This window comes from Babylonia areolata, chromosome 2, assembly GCF_041734735.1.
Source record: "Babylonia areolata isolate BAREFJ2019XMU chromosome 2, ASM4173473v1, whole genome shotgun sequence".
Classification (NCBI taxonomy): Eukaryota; Metazoa; Mollusca; class Gastropoda; order Neogastropoda; family Buccinidae; genus Babylonia; species Babylonia areolata.
Window position 1 is genome coordinate 6082599 of NC_134877.1, and position 10390 is coordinate 6092988.

Sequence of the window (10390 nt, forward strand, 5' to 3'; positions counted from 1 at the left end):
TTTCGTTTTTCTTCTTACACGCATCTTTCGTACTCTATTCGTTCTGTTTCCTTTTCTTCAATTTGAATTTTGATAAACGTTTTCAAGGTTTTGTGGACTTTAATCATTTGTTGTGCTGCGGGGGGTTAAAGTATTGATTTCTGTATTATGTGTTACTCAATTTGATTTTATTTTTTAAAGTCCACACACATGCACAAAACATGCATCAACCCTGTTTGACTCTGAAAAGAGCTTATCGGAGTTGCAAAAGCAGCATTGGAGACAGATTGATCTCCTTCATTTTCCTAGATACTTTTCATCGACCTTATCCTTCTCAAAGAACATTTTCTATTCTCCCGGCCTTTGTATGCACGTGTTTATATCTGTCGTAAAACAGGCCTCGAGCCAAAGATGGATTACCACTGACCACAATGCTGGCGTGAATCGCGAAACACGTTTTGGGGTCTGACCATTGTTTGTTACGGTGTCACTGTGCCCAGTCTCCCATACTTGTACTTTGCAAGCACAGTAGTTTGTGGCTTTGAGTTTGGTTGTCAAGAAAGGGACTGAGATGCTGCGAAAGGAATGAGAAGGAAACGGGAAGATTTGCTAAACACTTGTCGTGCGTGCTTTAGCATGATAGTAAATTCGACAGAACATGATAGGCTATGCTGAAGCAAGCAAGCTGCTGTTTATTATCGCATTCTCTTTCTCTCTCTCTCTCCCCCCCTCCCCCCCCGCTACCCCTCCCCTCCCCCCTACTCCCCCATCCCTCCCTTCTCTCTTTCCTATACGTCCTTTCAGTAGCACGAAGTAAACACAGAAACAAACAAATAAACACACAAACACACACGCACGTACATACACACGCACGCACACACACAAACTATGCACAAAACACACACACACACACACACACACACACACACACACACAATATTACACACACAGACACGCACAGACACACTCAATTACACACACACTCACGCACGACACACACACACACACACACACACACACACACACACACACACACACACACACACACACACACAGAGGGAGAGTGGTGGTGTTGTAATCAAGCTCAGCATTCCATAAATTAGATCTAGGCATGCTTCATGCTCAGACTTGTTAATGAATCTTAATGATGGTTGAAAATGAAGCACGTTCTCGAGTCACACAGAATTCGAACCCGCGGTTATTCGCTTCCCAGTCGGGCGCCTCACCACAAGGCCACCGCTGCACACGTGCAGGAAGCTTTCTCCCCATCAGCGTGTCGCAACTTTTGTCAAAGGGTGATCAGTATGCCCCCCCCCCCACTCCCCCCCCTCCCCCCCCCCCCACACACACACACTCCACCCCCTCCCCCACCCCCCACCTCACCTCCCCATCCGCAGAGAGCATGGCGATACATTTGATCGTCGGCGAACATCGGGCGGTTCAGCAAGCTACCGAAATAGAACCAGAGATACTACTGATTTCATTTCACGGAAGATGCTGTTCTTCCATCGTGACATCACTCAGAGAGGTGCTCTTTCTCTTCTCTTCTCTTCCTCCTGCCCTTCTTGGTGCACCTTCATTGCCGGAATTAAGCGGCTCCCAAAGAACGCCTTTTCTCCCACACCCCCTCCACCCCATCCCCCGCTTTTAGCGCCAGCGCGAGGGCTAGGAGAGAGTATTAAGGACCAGGGAACAAGTACGATTTTCTCTATCATTTGAAGCCCGAGGCTAAATAGTTGATATGGAGAAAAGAGACGGTAAGAGAATGGGAGTGGTGGGAGGGGGTGGGGTGGGGTGGGGGTAAGGGGGATTGTGTTCATCAGGCATCATTGTCATGTTTCACTGGGAGGGGAGGGGAGGGGATTGAGTATGATTAGCTGTCTGTGGATGGCTTCAAGAGCTAAACTGACTGCTGTTACTGGAAATCTCTCGCTATTTGTCTGTCTGTCTGCCTGTCTGTCTGTCTCTCTCCATCTCACCAACCGCTCTCAATCTCTCTCTCTCTCTCTCACACACACACACACACACACACACACACACACACACACACACAAACACACATACACATACCAACCGCTCTCATTCTCTCTCTCTCTCTCTCTCTCTCTCTCTCTCTCTCTCTCACACACACACACACACACACACGCACACACACACACACGTACACACATGCATACACACACGTGCACACGTACACACATGCATACACACACGTACACACACACACACACACACACACACACACACAAATACATGCACACACGCATGCACACACGCACATATACACTATGAAGAACAGAAGCGACAGAAACAACAAACAACACTAGATTCCGGAAGAAAGCTGACTTTTTTCAAAAAGCGGAAACACTTGTTTGAAAACACTGACGAATGCATCCACTGAGATGAGCCATTGCAATTTGGAAACATCTTTGGATTGATTAATTGGACAAAACAGAGAAACCAAAATATAATGTCATCCACACACGCGCGCGCGCACACACACACACACACACACACACACACACACACACAGAGAGAGAGAGAGAGAGAGAGAGAGAGAGAGAGAGAGAGACGATATGGTATTTGTACGACTTCTTGAATTTGATTAAGAGAGGCATGCACTACAGTGGTTTGCTTTTTTTTTTCTTTTCTTTAAAAAAAAAAAATCATTCTTCTGCGTCTGCCTTTTAAAGGAAAAAAAAAACAAAAAAAAACACAAAAACGAACCGACAGACATTCCCTCGGAAGCAACAGACAAAGTAGAAGAAGATGACGCAGACGACCACCGAGAAGAAGAGCCACGTTATAACATTCAGATTTGCCCTTGAGGGAGGAAAAAGCCGAAATCATAGTTTCCACCCTCCATCAAAATCAAATCCAGGAAACCACTTAAGGCTCGCTAGCACCCAATGGAATGCCAGCAAAAAAAAGGGGAGGAAAGACAACTCAATTGCTTCCGGTATGGTGGCGATGCAGGATGGTCTGCATAAAGCGAAAGGAAAGGGAGAGAGGAGACATGCCATATCTCCTGCCACTGATGGATGATGAAGGTGCTCATTGCTGTGTTAATTTTAGGGGGTGAAGAAGTTTAAAAATGGACCAGCGTTTGTGTTTCTTTCTTTCTATCGTTTATTAATTCAATCTCGTGGCGTGGACACCGGGGTTCTTTTTAAGTATTCTCCATTTTTCTTTCCCCTATTCTTTATTTCTCTTACTCTTTCTTTTTTTTTTCTTTTGATTTTTTCCCTATTTTTCATTCTTTCTTTTATTCTATCTTTCTCCTGCCGTAGTTTGAACAAACGATGTCGAATTTAATCATATGTTACACACAGTAAAAAATACGATTTTTCTATTTGCATGATGGGTTACTCAGACTGATAAGAATTCATCGATCTCTCAGTTGATTGATTGACGGCATATGCACACACACACACACACACACACACACACACACACACACACACACACACACACACACACACACACATGTATGTATGTACGTGACATAGAATCAATCACGAACAGAAAGTCGGAATGTTCAATGGCCTAGCTATTCTGCCCATTTACATGTCATATGGGGACATAGGACTAGGAACTTAGGAGACTGTGTTTGGAGCTGGAATACAACATTTTGTCGCAATGGTAGGACACATAGAGGAGAGAGAGAGAGAGTGAGACAGACAGACAGACTGACAGTGACAGAGAAAGAGAGATAGACATACAGAGACAGACAGACAGACAGAGAGAGAGAGATGGACAGACAGACAGACTGACAGACAGAGTCATAGGCAAAACAGAAACAAAGACTGAAAAACCGACAAACACGCAGTGAAACAGGATGGAAAAAAGAGAGGAAAGAAACATGACAGGCCCACCATTCAAATCCCAAACAGACATCTATTCACAGTCTATTCACACTCATTTCCGTCTGCACGGACCAACACGTACCTCCTAACTGCTATTCTCCCTTTTTTCTCTCATCGTATAGTCTATTCTTTAGCTAGCTACCAGGGACTGGAAGGCTGAAATCGTATGTTTATTCCCGGTCTTTAATAAAGTTGGGTCGGATTTCCGGATAACACAGCATTTGAGTGAATTGACGCGGTAGTCGGAGTGTTGCGTATTGCTAGGAAGGGTGGTGAGAACAGAAAGTATTGTATTGTATTGTATTGTACTGTATTGAAACTGTATTGTATCAGTTTTTGTCATAACAGATTTCTAATTCTCCTCGTGAGATTCAGGCTACTATCCTTGGGGAGGGCGTGTCGCCATGGTACAGCGCCACACCTATTTTTCTGTCTGCAAGTGTGTTTTACTATCAAAGTGGTGGGTTTTTGTTTGTTTGTTTGTTTGTTGTTGTTGTTGTTTTTTACTACAGAATTTTGCCAGCGACGACCTTTTATTTAAAAATCTGTTGCCATAGGTTCATTCGTGTGCGTTACATGCATCTTTCACACGGGACCTCGGTTTATCGTCTCAAGATCTACTGGAGCGGGGAATAATAATTCCGGTCCGTACATAGGGTAGGTATGAACGGTCCCGTCGAAGCGACCAGCTCAGTGTGTATATTGTACATATATCAGGTTGTAGCTTTGCTGTTTTTGAAGGCTTTCTCCTTTTGGTCGCACCAGGAAAAGTTCGTCCACTCATTCTTTTCAACGTTTTTTTCAACAGGGGTGCCAGAGGATAAATGCGAACGGGCAAGTCTGGTTGCGAACGTTAGGTTTGGGTACATGTGGACAATTAAAGCAGAAGCAGGTATTGAATTCATTAGACATAACACATTAATGAAACATCACACCAGACTCGCTTCCTTTGATTTTTAGGATTTTGACAGCTAGTTTGTGAACTTGGGCGACAGAGACGTGCGATGAGAAGAAAGAACGCGGAAATAGCCGGAAATTGATGATGTTTTACTGGTTCTTTGAAACGGAGGCGCAACGACGGCGTGCTGTGCGTAAGGCCCGAGTAGCAACTGCCACGACGGCACCTACAGACTTGTGTCCCACATAATTATGGGCGAGCCTTCAGGGGATCACCTCCGGACCCACAGCCACTAATCTTCCAGTTGATTTTTTAAACCATGGTCATCTTCGAATCCAAAGGACGAATACCGTGTGTGTGTGTGTGTGTGTGTGTGTGTGTGTGTGTGTGTGTGTGTGTGTGTGTGTGTGTGTGTGTGTGTGTGTGTGTGTGTGTGAAATATCTATGCATAAGCTATATGAAATGAACAATTTATTATTTTGCCTCCATCTTTTGTGTAATACAAACATTTTGGCACCAGACATTCAGTAAGACAGTGTGAAATGTTCGTGCCCCAAGCTCTTCTCAGTCTAAAGCAAGTTTTCCAAAGCTTTATAATAAAAAAAGAAAGAAAATTAAAAAAACAAATCTAGAAATGAACACAGTATCCAACTGAGATGCGAATATGTCAACGGATCCTCTCATCGCCACTCCCCTTCCCCCCGCCTCATCCACTGACTAGATTCACTAGTATTACTTTGATCTGCTAAAGAAGGCTACACATTAGAGCATGTGTACTTAGCTGCGAGAGAATCGCGAAAAATGGGATGCTGCTATTTTACCCGATCAAAACACACCAAGACAAGGCAAGGCAATAAATGTATTTCGTGTGCCCCATGGGGGCATTGAAACATTGCATACATTCATCTTTTACACATATCTTGCAAATAAAAAGAGTGATGTCAAAAACTAGAAATAGGCTCATTCGTTCTATCACTCAAAAAACGCACTAATAAGTAATATTTCACTCATAATACAAACAAGTTTTTTTCCCTATCAACAGACAAAATATTAATTGAAAGAAATACGTACAGAAGAAACAAAGGATTTTAGTTTCAATACTATTCTTTTTTTCTTTTTTTTTGTGGTCAGAAAACAGTAGAATTGAATGCACTTTGGGCGGATTCTGTAATATCGTGATAAACATTTTTGTCTGATGCTTTCGAAAAAAAAGACACATCAACAAATAGTGAATCTAAAAGAGAAATACAATACAATACAATACAATAACTGCTATATGTCGAGCTGTCTTTTATATATATGTCGAGCTGTCTTTTATCTTCATCATGTCAGCGAGAAAATGAAAACGGAAGTCAAATGGGGGACTGCATGACAGGCAATATGATGACGTTAGGAGACTTGAAAATGCCAAGACAGAGAGAGAGAGAGATAGGTGGTGGTGGAAGGGAGAAAGGGAGGGGGAGAGAGGGGGAGGGGAGAGAGAGAGAGGGGGGGGGGAGAGACAGACAGATAGCAATACACACAGCGTAAACAAGATAAAGATAAAACTGCGTGGTCAAAGATTTTGACTTAAAAAGGGTATGCTGAGCTGCTGTACAAAAAAAAATGTAACATTAGAATGAAAAACATCCGTACTCATCGTGAAATCCCAAGCTGCTAAATAAGTATCTGCACTGACCACGGAACGTGAATATATATATATATATATATATATACATATATATGTATGTGTGTGTGTGTGTGTGTGTGTGTGTGTGTGTGTGTGTGTGTATACTATATGTATGTATATATATATATATATATATATATATATATATATATGTATATATGTATATATATATATATATATATATATATATATATATATATATATATATATATATATATATGTGTGTGTGTGTGTGTGTGTGTGTGTGTGTGTGTTATTACACATACACACAAACACACACACAATGTATATACACACACACACACACACACACACACACACACACACACACAATGTCAAACACTGCAGCGCTTTCACTAAGGGGCGTATTAGTACCCAGGTACTTTCCATTAGGGGCGCATTAGTACCCCGGTACTTTCCCTTGAGGACATATCATTCTGTAACTAAGTTGGCCCCGTTCCTTTTTGGGATGTCTTAATGACCCAGTACATTTGTATCTTTGTCTCTCTCTCTCTCTCATAAGTGTGTGTGTGTGTGTGTGTGTGTGTGTGTGTGTGTGTGTGTGTGTGTTGGGTGGAGAGAGTGTGTGCATGTGTATGGATATGAATGTATGAATGCGTTCGTTTTATTACTTTTTACGATGTTAATGATGATGGTGGTGATCATTCACCGTAGTAGCAGTAGATGTAGCAGTGTTAACAAAATTATTATTTTTGTGTCGTTATCGTTAATGTTGTTATTGTTATTGTTGTCACAAGGACAGATTGGAAGACTGGGCGATGCCTAAAATCTTTATCCTTGAGTAATAATTTTTTTTAATCTTTGAATCTTGAATCTTTCTCTGACTCGCTCTCATTCTCTCTCCCTATCTCTCTTAGTATCTCTTAAGCACTGTTCATGATTCAGCATTATGTAATTGTTACAAAAAACTGCAGAAAAAACGATTTCATTTGCAAAATATGTCTCTGACACAATGATAAATAATCAGAGAGAATCTAAAGCAAAACACCTTCTTTATGAAGACATGAAAAGAATATATGGGTTGTGAAGGAAAGATTCGAGAGAAAAGCAGAGTAAGTTTGTATTTGTGAGGTTGAATTGATGATGCTGTTTTTGTGACGGGTGCTTCTGTTTCCCATAACGTCTGTAATGTATCATTCGTTTAATCCGCCCACTGGCCCCATAAACACACACAAACACAAATACATACACACACGCACACACACACACACACACACACACACACACACACACACACACACACACACACACACACTGTGGTCTGTTTAGCAAATGTATGTGTGTGTGCGTGTCAATATGTATGTGTGTGTGTGTGGGTGTATGCGCGGTCATGTGTGTGCGCTCATGTGTGTGTGTGTGTGTGTGTGTGTGTGTGTGTGAGCTGTTGTCCTTGTTGAAAAGAATGAGCACACACACACACACACACACACACACACACACACACACACACACACACACTTACACAAATACACACTGATATATGATTGTAAACCCACTCCTAGCAGGCATTTCTGAATTGTTGATTCTATCGTTATAGTTTATCCTTTCTCTGCATATCCATCTTGAACCTTCACCCCCCCCCCCCACCCCCCACCCCCATCCTCCCACCTCCACTACCCACACACATGACACATCTAATATCACTCGAAGTGAAACGACGTTAAATCAAAGACACACACACACACACACACACACACACACACACACACACACACTGATATATGATCGTATACCCACTCCTTGCATGCATTTACAAAAGTTCAAAAAATCCTGCAGCCATTTACGTCAATCTCAGCAGTGAAATCGGCTCAGCATAGCATGGCAGGGCTAAGTCCTCTCCCCATGCTGTTTTCTACAACCGAAGTTAGACACCCTATCACACCCGGGTGAAGTGAGAAAAATCATAGCAAAGTGCTTGTCTGGCTGTCCCAAGGACACAACAGCATGCCGAAACGGGGCCTCGAACCCTGATCACTGGTGAACACTACATCAGAAGTCCAACGCCTAACCGACTCTTGCCACGGCACCACATAGTTTATATAGTTCATATATACATATAGTTTATATATACATAGTTTATATCCTATGTGACTTTAAAACCTGCGCCTTCTCTGTCCTGTGTCCATTTCCACCAATCACAGCGCCGTCTAGAAAAACTCGACAAACCTTCAAAGACCAACGCCCCGTTATCACGGGTTCAGCCTTCTACTTCACGCCTTGCAGCTGAGGAAGTGACTGGGACACGAGGAAATGTGGGGAAAGAAACTGGCAGGATTTAGCGTTCGTCTGTCGTGGTTTTAGTGGACCTGAAGTGGATGTGATTGGGTGTGAGTGGCTTGTGTCCACGTCCGTTGTGTGTGGACCACGTGCAAGACTATTTTTCATTGTAAATGCCCATGGCTTTTGTATCATAAGATCGGGCGTACCCAATGGTTTTTACTGGTTTCCCTGTCACTTTCTCTGCCGCTGTTATTATGTTTCTGTGTTTCTCTGTTTCTGTTGTCACTGTTCTGCTTTGACTCTGTGTCTGTCTGTTAGTCTATCTGTCTGTCTGACCATCTGTCTCTCTCTTGTGCTCTTTCTCTGTCTATCCCTTTCTTTCTTTCTTTCTCTCTCTGTCTAACCACTCCTCTCTCATGACTTAGTGACTGAGAGAGAGAGAGAGAGAGAGAGAGAGAGAGAGAGAGAGAGAGCATTCTCGTTTACTTATTTATAGTTCATCTAAGATGATGATATAAGACAGAGGGAAAGAGTTTATGTGTGTATATTTGTGTGGGGGTGCCTGCGTACATGTGCGTGTATATGTGCTCACGTGCCATATTTCATGTTTCTTCTCACTGTTATACTAACCCCAGATCATCAATGCATGGTATCTGACTTAACTGCCTACACTGTATGTATAGCCAACAGTATCTTCACTACCTGCACTGTCTGTTGTGGCGACATTGTCCAAAGTATGTCAGAAACACTTTCACACTGATGACAGTTCCTACACTGATGGCACTGCCTGCATTTGTTACACTTCTTTCACTGACCTATTTTTCGCACGTGTTAGGACCATTCCCGTGTCAGTTTCAAGTGGTTGTCAAAGCGTGTTGTATATTCCAGATAACTTAGACCACCTATCCTTAGTATTATTTTCTAAACGAGCATATGCCTGACTTATGCACAAAGCCAACGAGCTAGTAAGGACATGAAAGCCTACTTTAGGTTTGTATAAGATACTAACATGAAATGAACCAGAATGAAATCAAATAAACATTGCTTGCGAATACAATTAAATATGGTAGAATTAAAGATACATGGAAGGCAAATGATTGAAATAGAATTGCGCACCCACACACGCACACAAGCGTGCAAATGTGTTCGCACACAGACAGAGCACGCACATACGCACACACACGCATATAGAGAGAAAGAGGCAAGGAACAAATTAAGTGTGGGGAATGATGTGAGCTGGGAAGTGAAATGTGTCTTTAAATATGATATCGAAGACGGGCAATTCAAATGGAATTCTGAAATGGTGCTTGGGTGTACAAGGTGCGGTTTTATGAACTTTAAACGTTTAATTCTGGTCAAGGGATCCTTTTGATCAGACTGAATTACCTGATTGACTAACGTCTAACAGATGTTTTGTGTGGACTCAAAATACCCTGGTTTGGAACACCACAGAAGCGCACAAATGCTTTGGTGCACGCACGCACTCATCCCCCACCCTATATATGAATAAATGAATAAATGAAGATATATACAAATGTTTGTGTGTATGTGTGTGTGTGTGTGTGTGTGTGTGTGTGTGTGTGTGTGTGTGTGTGTGTAAATAGGTAGTTCTATAGACAGATATACACGCACACACACGCGAGCATATAACGCAACCGCTTACGAGCGCAATCACAGGTAAAATTGTGCCCACATTCTTTTCCTTACAAAACAAACACCAAGAAGGGGTTATCGATC